Consider the following 14,620-nt stretch of genomic DNA (forward strand, 5'->3'; position numbering starts at 1 on the left):
ATAGTTCAACTCCAAATTTAGCTGGCTGGTGGTGCAGTGCTGAGAAGAAGCATAAAACCCTGAAGGTGATGAAGAACTGAGAATTTTTGTATCACTGGAGCAAGTAGAAGCAAAAAATTATTAATGTTACTTGAGCACCTTTCTGAGCCAGAAAAATAATTCCAGGCCAAGCTGACCTTCTCTGGGGATGAGTTGACCCTCTCAGTATCTGGGCATTCAGAATAAATACTCCTGTTGAGCTGGCCACTCATAACCACATCTCAGACACATTTCAGTACCTTGTTATCCACTTGTTAAGATGTGCTAGCACAGTTTCCATAAGGCTTGGCTTACACTGAGATCAGGGCTAGCTCTCAAGTTACATAACTGTTTTCCTGCACTGATGTCACTGTGATAGTAAATGAGACACTGGGTCCAGAAGTGATCCTCACCTTAAAACAGTTAAAATGTTATTAGCATTCAAACCTATAGTCCATGACATTCATAACAGTCAGAAAGAAAAGCTTTTACTTACTTCTATTAGAAATCACTGTGTTTAATTCTTATATGCTATTTAGTTTATAAATGACTGTTACACATTTTACTACAGTGTGAGCAACTGAGCACAGGACTTTTTATCTTGGTAACTTTTCTCCCTAAGAGGGAATTCTGCCTTTTATGGATTGTGTTATCCAATCAGTTGTTGCCTGATATTGTCGCTTCAGCCCAGCATCTCTTTTTCTTTCAGAAGCTGTATTTAACATGCTTGTGCTGCCAATTCCATCCCTTGTCAGGCTGGATCGTGACCTCTTCTGGCTGCTCTCTGCTCCTGAAATGGGATTTGTGGCTGAGACTATAATTTAAGATATTTATCCCCAACTTGACTCTATTCTCATTTTCAAGAATCATTTTCTTCCTACTGTGTTTATAAGCCTGAAATACTGTTGAGGACTTTCAGGCCACCAAACAAATTTAAATTTAATTGTTTCATTAAATAGTGCTACTCTCTTGAGAAAACACTGGCAGAAACCCTGCCTATGATATTAAACAACAAGTTGGGTGGGAGATTCAGAAGCATGACTGCAATATGATCCCAGTTTTAGTATAATAATTGTTAGGCAAAGAAGGAAAATTTGCACTGCCTTTAGAGCACAATTATGAACCATGAGAGGAGGTGGACTATCTGTTAGACACCTAATTTCAGCTACTCTTTCTAAAATATTCCTTTTTTATTTTTTTTAACTGAAATTCTTAGAATTCATCCCAGCTGCTTTGCCAACATCATTCCTGGTTCTACCACAGACTGAGCTCAGCAGCACTTACAAGAACTTCAAATATGGAGGTGCTTCTCAGCTCCTCATATTTCTAGTCCTTCATTAAAACACAGACATCTCCCCCAGATGTCCGTTCACATAGGCATGGGTCTCACTGAGCTGACCTCAGCAAAATTCTCCAGAGCATTGTGCATTACACCACAAGGAAAAGGACATTAGATGTCTCCTCCATCTTGATTCCAATGCTAGCAAGTCTAGAAACTACTCCTAGATCAGGCACCACATTTCCCATGAAGACAAACACCTCTCCTCCTGAAGCAAGAGCACAGAACTGGTCCAAGGTTTGTGTATCCAATCTTCTGCAGTGCTGATCACAAGGATATATCCTGGTTAGCAAGGGCTCTCTTAGTAACACTATGCTTATTTTGCTACTTCATTTTTGACATTCTGTCAGTTTTGTATCTAAGTTGGAAGACCAGGAGGGAGATGTCAGCACTTCCTGACTTTCAAGATGAGTAGCCTGCCAAACACAAGGCTTCTGAACAATTTTTTTTAACTATCTCTGCTTATAAATGTTTTCAAGCCCCAAGATTTTCTTTCACCAGCAGGCCCTGATAAACACTGTAGCACCTCAGTTATAACTGAATAAAAGGTATAGATGATAATTTAGAAAAAGCAAATGCTGGGATATTTAGGATAAGTAATTCACAGAGTCAACTGTGTGTCAAAAGCTTGTTATGTGAATTTCTAGGTTTTCTCGTAAGTTATTCTAGTACAGTAGTTTCATCCATGCAAACCTGGCAGTTTGCTAGACTAATCTCAGAGAGATACTATAAATTGCATAAAAATAGGACATGATTTCCACATAGGGGACTATATTGTGACAGAATATGAACTGACAACAAGCTAAATATGAATGCAGAATTTATCTCAAAAATGCACATGATAAACATTCTCTGAAACTGTCTGTGGAACAGGAATAAGACTCAAGCTACACTTAATCTTCTTCAGTTTGTTTTTTTCCTCTTCTATCCTGTCTGTAACTCAGCAGAAGTTTACTCCAGGAACCATGTGTTCATGTGAGGCCAATTTATAGGTCATAGCAGCTGTATCTCCATCCTCAGATTATTTATTCTGAATTTTAAACCTGACTGAAGAGACCACAGAGAGAAGCAAAGGCTGTTGGGATGCAGGCTGCATCCATCTCTGTAGAAAACACCCCTGACTCTTAGTTTTTCTGGAGAATGACCTCTAAATTCCTGATATAAAATCTTCACAGGGAGTGGGAAAAGGAATAAGTATTTGAGCTTCAAAGTATTTCTGTACCTTCCTCCTACTATTTGCCTGATATCACCCACAGTCATGGCCATTTCAGATCCAGCCTTCTGCTCTCACTCTTCTTATGGTCATGTGCTTTTCTATCTGGAGTCCCAAACAATCCTGATAATATTATGTACTGTGAGAAAAAAATCCACCTGATATCTTTCCCAACACTCTGGATATGTGTCAGCTCTCTGGCAATCTGTACCATTCGACAAGTGTACACCAGGTCAAACGACCTCTGGAAAGGGCAGAGGATGAAGCAAATGTGCTGTTGCAGCTCTATCTGAAAACAGCCTGCCAGCTCTGGAAAGTGGAAAGCAGACTCATTATCCTCAAAATTGGATTCACATGCTATCTTCTGCCCTCTTCCATTAGCATCAAGAAATTTCCCTGGTTTTGGCTCAGGAATCAGCCATCCAAATAGAGACAGCCCCTTTCAGTACAGGAGAAGGAAAGGTGACCCTATTACTTATTATTTGAAAGAGAGTGCAGCTATTTAAGCTATGATATGCAAGCCACTGATCATAAATTACAATTTAACCACATCTGGTAACAGAATTCACGCTATTCAATTTTGCAGGAATCTCTTTCTTACTTAGTATATTTCTATGAGAAGATCCTTTGGAAATTCTGATTAAGTGTTGGTATTGCCACTTGGAATATTCTACAGTATCTTTTACAGAGGAAGCACCTTCCACTCCTCTTGATCAGCAATGTTAATCATAACTATTTTGTTAAAATCAAGATCCATTACATATTAAGGGTTTTTTAACAAGCTTCCTGGCCTCCAATGTCTTACTTCATATCATTCAGTGTTGGATAGACACATGAGGACACATGCCTTCTTTCAGCTTGCTTTTGCATAAGAAAGTGCAAAAAATTATTTTTCTTTTTTTTCCCCTAAAGATTTCTGCTTACTGTTCATTTCTTATTTCTGAGACATAATCTGCTGCCTTCTTCAATTTTTTAATTATTAACTAGGGGACTGGGAAACTTGTCTCTGGAGTTTTCTCAAGACTTGAGTGTCTAGCAGGTGCTGAAATTAATTAAGAGTTAAAAAACAGACAAGAGAAAGAGTTTTAAGTAACCTCACTAGAAATCCAGGTCCTCTTTCTCACTTAGCACTTTTCACTGCTTTTGTTCTTCTGATGGTAAAAACTTCTGGTTTTTGGTTATCCACAGAGTCCTCTAGGGAAAAGAGAGTAGATTGTGTTTGTATCTCTGGTGGGAAACTGGAATACAAATTATTTAAAACAAAAAACCAAAATAAATATTTCAGACTTAGTTTTTCTAAATAAAAAACCAGAAAGGAGATCACATGAGTCAGATGCAGTGCCCATTTAAACTCTGTTAAAATTTGAAATATTAAAAATAAACTGCCCTTGCAAAGATTTTCCTTGTGTTGTGCACCCATGGCAGTGTTCAGCAGCAAAGACAACCTCCAGGTTACAGAAGGGCCTTTTATCCATGCTCCCCTGAGGGTAGAAATGGGAGGGATGAAGTCCAAGTGTAAGGAGCCCATTGCAGCCCGTAGTGGACAGTGGTCCTGACATGCAATGAATTACAATCAGAGACATTAAAATCACAGGCAAGGATCACCCCTTCAGCGGCTTGCCTAGATGTGTTCTGACTGGAAACAGACACATTTACTAGTAACTGAGATTGTTGCCTGACTGCAAAATCTCACTGCTTCTTTCAAAATTCACTTTTGTCTGACTCAGTCCAAGATCAAGTTACTCTCCTCTTAGCTAAATCATGTGTGGAAGGTCTATATACCATTCACAGAATCATAAAATTGTTTATTTTGGAAAATACTTTTAAGATCATAAAGTTCAACTATTAACCCAGCACTGAGTAGCCCACTGAAATATAATCCAATACAACTGCAAAAGTTATTTTTAAAATGTCAGAAAATTCAGATCTCAATCCTTCTGCTATCATTCATTTCTTCTTCCAAAATAAGTGATGCTGCTGAAAGGGTTACTTACAGAGAGCTCAAATAGTGGTTTAGACAATACATGCTATGGCTGACTACACATACAGGGCCTCCAGCAGGAATAAAAAAGCACCTTTCAGGAAAAATTCAAGGATAAAAACTGTGAGAATGATTTTTTTTCCCTTTGACTAATGAAGTAAGAACCCTGACAGGAGAGCTGTGTGCTATATTTATTCCAGCAGTACAGAGTTATCTTCTTTAATACATGAGGTAGAGGGGAAGGCAGATAGCAGATAATGCTGGAAATGGTAATAGGATGTGGAGTCCAATGACAGCTGAGCTTGTGCGTGTTCCTCCCGGATCAGCTCAGATCCCATTGGGGTCTGCCTGTCAGGGACACGGGCAAGGAAAGTCATCAGCCCCCCTCAAAATATAGATGAAAAGTTGAAAAGTGACACTCTATCACAGCCATCTTAAGCTTTTCAGAAAGAATTGGATTCATGTGCCTCCACTGCATTGCAATCACCATGTGTCCCAAAGTGTAAGTGCTCTCAGCTCCATGGGAGAGGTGTTGGGTTTTATTCAGCTGTGGCTTTGAGGTCTGGGACACAAAGGCAGTAGAGAGCAGGGACTCAGGGCCCTCAACAGGAGCCCTGTCTGCCACTCTAATCATAGAATCATAGAATCATAGAACCATACAATCATACCATCATAGAATGGTTTGGGTTGGAAGGGACCTTAAAAATCATCTGGTTTCAACCTCCCTGCCCTGCACAGGGTTACCACAAGGCTTAATGCTTCAAGGCTTTCTCAGACACACTAAAGCACCCTGGCTGCCCTCCCAGGCATCCTGAAGCTGTACTCCTGCAATGTCAATGAAAGAGGTTCCCCTGTCTCTCCATGGCTGCATCTGAAATCAGTGATAGGACAGCATATGATGTAGCTGAATTACTAAGGTGAAAAATGTGCCTGAGAGGAGAAAAAGTAAAAGATAAATGTCTTTCCTGCTGCTCAGATCACAGCGCATCGGGTCTGTATTGGTGATGGCCCTCAAGGGAAGAATAAGGGAAGCAGGTGAGGGAAGGCTCAGTATCCTCCTCCTCCTATTGGACTGACCTGTGTGCTTGTAGCCAGGGGTTAGCCAGGGGTCTGCCTCAGCTCCAGAACTCCTCAATGCCTGGGATCATTGTGTCTGTGTCTATGGATACCACATGGTAACAGCAGCCAAACATCAGTACATTGGGTGAAGGGGAGAAGGGAACCATGATCTTTACTGGCATAGCAGTGTAAATTGTTATATAATAGTCAGGGTAAATTTGGCTGTGTCAGAAAGTTGAAGGTTTTTTTTTCTACTGGTAATTCCTTGAAAAGCAAAGTCATCCAAGCTCCAAAATTATGTCATGGCAAAATGCAGAAATTGGTCTAATTTTGAGAACAATGCTGCACCAGCAAGTGGATGGTCTAAGAAGGTAAATTATTACTTCCTTTTATCAGCAATTTTATTTTCAGCTGGATTCCAGCCACAGGAAAATAGAAAATGGCTTCTCTTGAGGCACAGTGAGTGTCAACAGGCTTTTGAATTCCACTGCATCCCCCTCCTCCCCAGAATTCAACTGAGTTGCTGACCTCACCAACTTCTCCACAGAGGCAGCAAAAAAACATCCTCCACCATCCTGCCATTTTCTCAGGTACTCCCTTCATCTGTCATGTATTCTCTCATTACTGGAAGCTGCAAATGTCCTTGCTATTTCCAAGGTCAGCTTTTACTCTACAGTGCTATTTCTGAGAGTTGTATGTTCCACAAATAGCATCCTCCTTTTCAAACAAAAGACTCATATCAGGAGGTTACATGATCCTGCAGAAAAGGTGGATTTATTTATCAGTGAAGAGATACACATTAAACCTCCTCACAATACTTATACCCAGGAAGATAAATTATTTTGGCTTTAGGAGAGGAACAGCTCTACTGAAAGAAAATGAAGCCCCAGATAATTTGTTCTAGGCTACTAAGAAAGCCAAGGAAGCAATTCTCTGTTAGAAGACAATTCTTCCCACTTATTTACAATATAATTCTTCTGTTATACATGCTTTCAAAAGGCTTTGTTCTAAGGAATCCCTTGGAAAAAGTCACAAGAACAGATTTTGTATGATGTTTCTAATGACTTAATTTTCTGAGAGCATCATATTTTTATTTTTTTTCTGAGAGCACTTTGTGCTATTTCCTTCAGATTTTTAGTCCCAGCCTATGGCTAAAACACGTTGGATCCATCCAAGGCACATAACTCTTGTCTTCCTGCTGATTTATGAGGTGTCCCCGAGCAATTCTAGCAGAAGGACCAGATGAAACTCTACATTCCAACTGGCCATATGCAGAGCTGACTGTGTTTTTTTCAATAAACACTTCTTCCAGGTCTGTCTGAACAAATTTTCCCATCCTTGCTGTGAGTGAAAACAGACAACTCCTATGCAAGGTTTATGTGAAGAACACAATTCTCCATGTGACAATTGGAAATGGAAGTTGGTGAAACAATCACAGTGTAGTGAGTTACTGCAAGCCTCACAGCACAATCTAGATCCCTGTTCCAAACAAAAGCTCCACTCTTGCAATTACTGAGGCGGCATATCTGTGCAATTGTACAGAGACAGAGAGAATAAAAAATAAACTTTAAGAGAAACTTAAGCTTTAAATTATGGAGATCCATATTTGCATTTGAGAAGTAAAGTGGCATGCATGTGATAAAACCTGTCATCCATCATCTTCCCAAAGAAATTGGATTGCCTGTGACGGCACCCGCTGCTGCACCACGCCGTGAGTTATACAGGAGCACTGCTGTGATTCTGCTGATCTCTGAAGCTCAAGGCCCTTCTGCAATTTTCTTTATAGATTTTTAAATCTATAAAATCATCTCCATGTGGAACTGCATTAACTTGTTTTCAGGATGAAGTGACAATGAGAAAATGGCAGGGAAGCCAACTCCAAAGGGTGCTAAATGCTCCTTCTTCTCATAGTGTCCAAGCTTTCTTTAAAGGTGCTTTAAAGAAAGGTGCTTTTTAGTTCCCTTCACTTTAAAGATGCATTCAAATCTAACAGCATTAAGATAATGGAGGCTGAGGCCCATATGCCTCAGTGAGCATTGAAGTACTCAGTACCTTCCAGGCAGCCCTTAGCCATTTGGATAGTCAGTCCCATAGACCAAATATCCTGTTGGATCACCCTGAAGGATAGGGGCAATCTTTCCTGATACCCTTCAGATGACTTGGTTGTCTCTCCACTTGTGCAGCAATGTTTATTCTGAGGAGGGTAAGGAAGAAGCTCTACATTTAAAGAGTAGAAATGCCTTTCAGAAATATATAAAACATTAAAACAAGGCATATCCCTTCAAATCTGTGTTAAGGGTTTGCTTATTTGAATTGGATCTTCACAGAGTTAAGAACTCAATCCTTTTTAAGGAGTGTTTTAACATGATCTATTGACTGGTCCAGGCATCTGACAGATAACTGAATTCATAAGGTATGGTTCTTATTCCCATATTTTAAGCTAAAGAATGATGAACAACAAATAGCAAAGTTCTTGTCTGTGGATGAATAGGCAGCTTCACATTAAATCTGTATTAAACCAGCTATTCCATAAATGCTGCACAAATAGAACCATATTCTCTTCTCGTTTGCAAATAGAAAGTTGCAAATCATCATCAGGCTTGGTAGTTACGAGACATTTAAATTATAAACTCTATCTTAGGTTTACCAGTGCAGTAAATATATCCAAATGTTGGGAATTAACCATTTTTGGTGGATTTATCAGCTTCAGTTTAAAAAAAAAGTATGTTAATGCATGTTTAGCTTCAGGTCTACTGACCTCTGGGACATACTCATCTGTACAATGCTAAACTTGCCAACATTCTCTTTTCATTTCTCTGAATTAAATCAGGTTTAAGAGCAATTACATCAATAAGGTTCCAGCATTTCAGCAGGAAATCTGTGAGAAGAGAGGCAGTCTAGACACCAGCTGCTACACAGAAAGCCTTTCCTCTGCATAAAGTTTCTACATAACCTCTGATAAAATGAGAGTTTGTGTTCTGTATGATCCAACATCCTTGCATTTTCTTATAGTAACACAGCAATAATTAAATTACTTCAGTTTTACTCTTTTCTTAAAACACAGTGTTCTGACACGTTATTTCAAAGATCATTGTACTGCCCTTTCCAAGCAACCTGTCCTGCGTTGATAATACAGGGTTTGGTTTCTAGCACAATTGCTGTTGAACCACAGTGAAAAAATCATTATTCCTTGCTCAAGACACGTCATCCTCCCTTTTTGTGTGTGTGTGTGCTATAATCCACTACTGAATCACAATGAACTCCTGAATAAAGCAACCAAGCACTTCCTGTTTGTTCTACAATTTTTCAATCATGGAATAAAAAAAGCAAGAAAAAATGTGTTAGGGGTGAAAATTATATGTTATACAACATTATATATAGAAATCATGTTTTATACTGGATGTTCTCTGAAATTGTCAGAACAACAGCGAAAAGCAGTAGAGGGAACAAAAAGCACAAAATTCTTCTTTATGCACCTTCTTTCTTCAGCATGGCTTTTCCACTCCAACTTCACAAAGACCACTCTCATCAGTTTCCACTGATGGGAGTTGCATGATCCAAATTACTTGTAGTGTTGAGCAAACGTATCAAGTAGACAAACCTCACCTAGAGCTTGTGCATAGAACAGAGCTGAACTCTGATTGTCTCTGTGCCTTAAATGATTCTTTGATAAGTACATGCCAATCTCTCAAGGATACCTTTCAGATCACAAATGGTGTGTACAGAGATCACAGTGGTGTACAGAGATTTTATTTACTTTTCATGTGTGAAGTCAGTGAAAACAAGTTCAAATATCAAACATTTAAGAATGATCTGCTGTTCTTTCTAGTACCACTAGGATGCTGCCCTGAAGGCAGCACTTGCTGAAGATTTGAATAAAAAAAACCTCCTTTTGGTTAACCAGTGTATTCAGCTTCCATATAATCTTGTGTAAGGATTTGGATTGATTTCCCTGTATCCTTGCAGTTCTGCAAAATCAAGGAAAGGCAGAGATTTGGGGAATACAGAGCTCTGAAGAAGCATGGTTGCTGCAGAGAGGGTTTTTTTGCAGGTACACTTAGGCATATGTCCTGTTACAGATATTCGGAAAGAAAGATGAGAGAAGGGACTATTCATGGTTTCTGCTGAACATTAATTCTTGTATTGACCTTCTGAACTTGGCACATGATCCAGCACCTAATTCCAGTTCCTAACATTCTGTAAAGATTAATGACTTACACCATGCCACTGCTTTGCAGGTTTCTGATTTGGCATATTTTTGACACCAGAAGAAAATGACCTCTGAATTCTGCTTCAGTCAGCCTTGCTGTCTCAGTGGAGAGCTATGCCAGCTACACTCTTACATGCTTTTCAATCCATACTGATATTCTTTCAGATAAGATAGCTTGACCTTTAGGAAACCCATCTACAGCTGAATGTGCAAGAAGTGACAGCCAGAAATGGTATGTTCTTGTCAGGGTAATAAAGCCAAGCTCCAAAAAAGATCTAATGTATGCAGAATCCTTTTCTTTCAGGGGTGACTGTAATTTCAGGGAAAAGGAAAGTAGGTGATTGATTTGTTTATAGTGAGGCAGGAGAGCACACTGGAGGTGAATTTCAAGCCTGCTCTCTGTTACAGCTGTGGAATGATGCACGGGTTTAAGGGTCAGTCACAGTGCCTGCAGATAAGATGATGACCTGGCTACCTGTTGGGGTTCAAAAAGATAGCTCAGGATGAAAGGTTGTAAAGAGCATTCTGGGAAACATTGTAAAAGATAATACATAAGATGTGGGGAGATTGAGTAGTTAAAATTGTAATTCTCCTTTGGAAAATTTTCAATAGCAATGATTAAAATGACCGTCCAAGATTTCTAAAAGACTTGTAAAAGGCTATAGAAATTATGAGTTTCTTTATAGTGATAAGTGCTCAGAGATTTTACGATGATTGCTTGAAGGGAGCCTACATGTTATATGTCTGCATTTGGTGGTAATGGCTTCCATTTGAAGAACTTCCTCTATTGGCACATATTTTCCTGGTCTACAATGCAATTTTCTGGACCTGTCAGAAGTATTTACTCACCCATGACCTTTGGTCATGGCTTTGGGTCTGTGAATGTCCATGGTATGGAGAGATGCATATATTGATAACTGACTTGGACATTGAGCAACTGATATATATATCCATCAGCCAACACTGCCTCAAGTCAGTTTAAGAGTAGTGGGGTTTTTCTTGATTCCAGAAACCATTCTGGGAATTGGATAATTCATTGAAGAGACTGGTCTCTGTTTCACTAAAGGAAAAAAAATCAAACAAACCCATGACTCAGGACTTAGGCTCCCTCCAGAGGAGAAATTCAGACATTTCTTTTATTACCTGATAACATACAAACCTGTCATAGGGGATTCCAACAAAGTGTGGACCCTTCATGACTGGTCATAGACAAACTGCTTAGCTGTTGCTGACATGTTGAAAATGAGGGGAATAAAAAGAATTTTCCACATATCTATGCTACATATCATGATGGTGATGGCACAGTGGCATCCATTTTTCAAAGCCATCCTTATGTGATTTGTCAATTGTAGCATGTGAATTCTACCTGGACAACCCTTCCAGGCAGACAAAGACAGGAACTGAAGAAGGTAAGTGATGCAAGCACAGAAACTGTAAGGGTGGATTTATGGTTCTCCGTGACCTTGCAATGGACTCTTAAAGGCAACTTGCTTGTTTGTGCTTCTGCTGATAATGCAGCCAGCAGAATGTTGCCCAGATGTACCAAGATAATGGAAATAATTAAATGAGTAATTCCAAAGGGAAGTCTGTTTGAAAAATTCCGAAACGATGACTTATTTGTTATATGAAATAAGGTACAGATCTTTTATCTAAACTGTCATCTCAGAATGACAGTGAACTAAACCCTTGGTAATGGGCTCATCTATCCAGCCCAGTTAAATTCCAATTTATCTTTCTAGTTTGCACTACAACATCACAGAAGGAACAGTTGTTAGGGTTTAGCATGTTGCTGTGAATCATTGAATGCAAAGCTGCCAAAGTTCTCTCTGTCAGAGTCATAGTATATGTTTGGCACAATTCAGTCTTCATTATTGCCAGAAACAACAGGATATGCAAATTAATCAGATTAATTAAAATCAATTTGTGCAAATTAAAGATGACCTTTTTTCTCTTCCATGATGTTGGCAACCTTTTTGCACACTGCTGACAACCCAATATAAATGTGCATTTTTATTATCACATGGGAATGTGCACCTAGTTATACTCCCAGAATACAACCATCATAGTAATGGATTTTCTCAGATTGTTTGCTAAGTATAAAGTGTAGTATCTGGGGCTGATTTTCTGTCACAGATCATACTCCTATAAAGAGCTTTGCAAGGAATCATGCTTACACCCAAGGGGGGACTTGGCTAGGGAAGACTCCCTGTCACTGAGGTAATACAACATTTCTCAAGCCTGTAGTATTTTAAGCCTGTATCAGGAGAGAGAATGATCTAAAGGTAAACTCAGCATCTCAAACTTTATTTTGATTTCATTTATACTATATAATAACTCTGTATTTTCTGACCACGAGGCCTCAAATCAGTTGAAAAAAATCAAGATTCTATAGAACAAAATAAAGTTCAGCTCACTTGGGTATTGTAATACGGGATATGTTTTGACCCACAGCTGTTTTATGTAAGCTTTTAAACAGGTAGCATCCTCATATTTTCCATCAGTGTGTGAGGAGCCTGAAAAAACTCTCAGTGCCTCTTTTTCTCCATGTCCTGATGTGATTTATACTCCTCCTTGGCATTTTGTCACTAGCCAGGAAAAGCAGCCACAACTCATTGTTACAACTGGGAAAAAAATCTGGGTTTACAATCTATTTTTTTTTTTACATAATCCTTTATATATGTGCATGTGTGTGTATTTTATAATAATAATATTTTCTAAACTATGCTCAGTTTATAAGAATTGCTGTTAAGATTGGGTAGATGCCCATTAAAGCATGTGGATGCTACTACATTCTCAATAAAACTGCATGATTTCTGACCATGTGGAAGTTTATTGTATTGGCAACAAAACACAGGCAATGTCTTGCTCTGTAAATCTTGATTGAGGAGTCTTTTTTCAGGACTGTATAAAGTCCTGTTTTGAAAGTTTAATCACAAGGGGGATTATTAAAATCAGATTTTATTTAAAAACTAACAAACAAACGCACACCAGTCTGCCACTTTGGAACAGTTATGTAATAAATAACTTCATATCTAAAATGAAATTTTTTATGAGATCTATCAGAAAAGACTCAGTCATTCAGGAAACAATCTCTGACAAAATACATATATACATACTGAGAGAGAGAGAGAGAGAGAAAGTGCTTTCTTTTTGCCTATTCTTATAAACAGAATTTTTACTGGAAATTATATCCTATGTCAAATTTCAGCACATGATAATTTGAAATATTTGTGGAATATCCACAATGGAATATATTCATTTCTCTGAAATCTGTCCATATTGCAACTGACAAGGTGAAGAACAAGTTCAAGCACAAGCTGAATTACTCATATCTTAAGCAGATGATTTACACATACAATATTTTGAGAGATGAGGGATAAACTGAGATCTGTGAAGTTCCTCTGGATTATGAAATATTTCATAGGGTAGCTTCTTTCCTTGAGAAAGTAGTATTTTAGTCATCACATCCTACTTTTTTTTCCCACTCACTTTGCCATTAACACATATTTTCCTTTCACTCAATACACTAAATGTAGACCAGCAAGAGTGACTGATGTATTGTGCTTTTCATCCACTAAATGTATGAACACATTTTCAAGCATACCTGTATGCACAGGAGTGTAGAGCATAATGACCCCTCCACTTGAGACCAACTGGAGGACTAAAACGGAAATAAGTTCTGCTTACAGCCTGTCTGTTGGTTTAAATGAGCTGCAGCATCTCCCAGTAGCAGAAGCAAAGTGAGCCTGCCTCCCATCAAGGACTCAGCATCCGAGTGAACTGGCAGAGCCAGTGCCAGGTGTGCTGGGAAGCTGGTTTGTCCTCCCACAGATGACAAGGGCCATCTGCAGGGCTCCCCAGGGCAGAGCCAGACCAGGACAATGCTGGGATCTTGACAAGATCCATTCTTTCTTCCACTCCAAAACACAGTGGCAGCACAGAGCAAGTTTGCAGCCATCAGTACACAAAACCCTCTAAATATATATTTAAATAAACTGAGCACAGGCGTTTGTACATATGCCAGGCCTGCTGTCTGGCTTTTCCAGCCTGAGTGACAGGGAGAGCATCTGTGCCTGGCTGTAGTAGAGATATCATGCCCTGAGGGCCCAAATGCTTAGTCCTGCTGAGCTCTTACGCCGCTTCTTTGCAAAATTATCCATCAGTTCCTCTGGTCTGATTCAACTTCCATCCCCCTTTCACTTTGCCAGGTTCCCCTTTGATTTGCTGAAAGAAGCCAGATGTATCAAGTCTCTTTAGAATCAAGAAAGTGGACGTTTTGAAACCTGTGCCCTACAAGAGCTGGTTATTCATGACTCTCCTTGGTCTTGTGCCATGACAGTGGTGTTTTCTCCAGGTGCTTTTCCTGTCTCAAATAGCTTATTTACTGTCATTCTTTGGCTCTCCATGTGCATCTGGCAAATGGCAAGATTCACAAGACTTCCCCCTAAACCACTTTTTGAAGTCAGTGTTCCACTTTCAGGCCTCCTGCCATCCTGCCAACATCCACAGATTACAATGCCTATTTAATTCAGGGACATAGACACAATCCCTTGTTTGGAAATACCATGCACAAATGCTTTCCATGACTGGTGGTGGTTCACCAGAGAGCTTCCTACAATAATGGCTTTTGCCACAATGTAATCAACCCATCTTAAAATTGAAATGCTTCATGGACTGGTGTGGGATACAGTACTATCAGTAAGTATTAAAGTATTTAACTTGATTTGGTAAGATGTAACATGGTAAAATTAAATACTGAATTGAAAATTAACTGCAGCCAGAGCAAAGAAGAGATACTAT

This window comes from Zosterops lateralis, assembly GCF_965231275.1.
Source record: "Zosterops lateralis genome assembly, chromosome: 2".
In the NCBI taxonomy this organism is placed as follows: Eukaryota; Metazoa; Chordata; class Aves; order Passeriformes; family Zosteropidae; genus Zosterops; species Zosterops lateralis.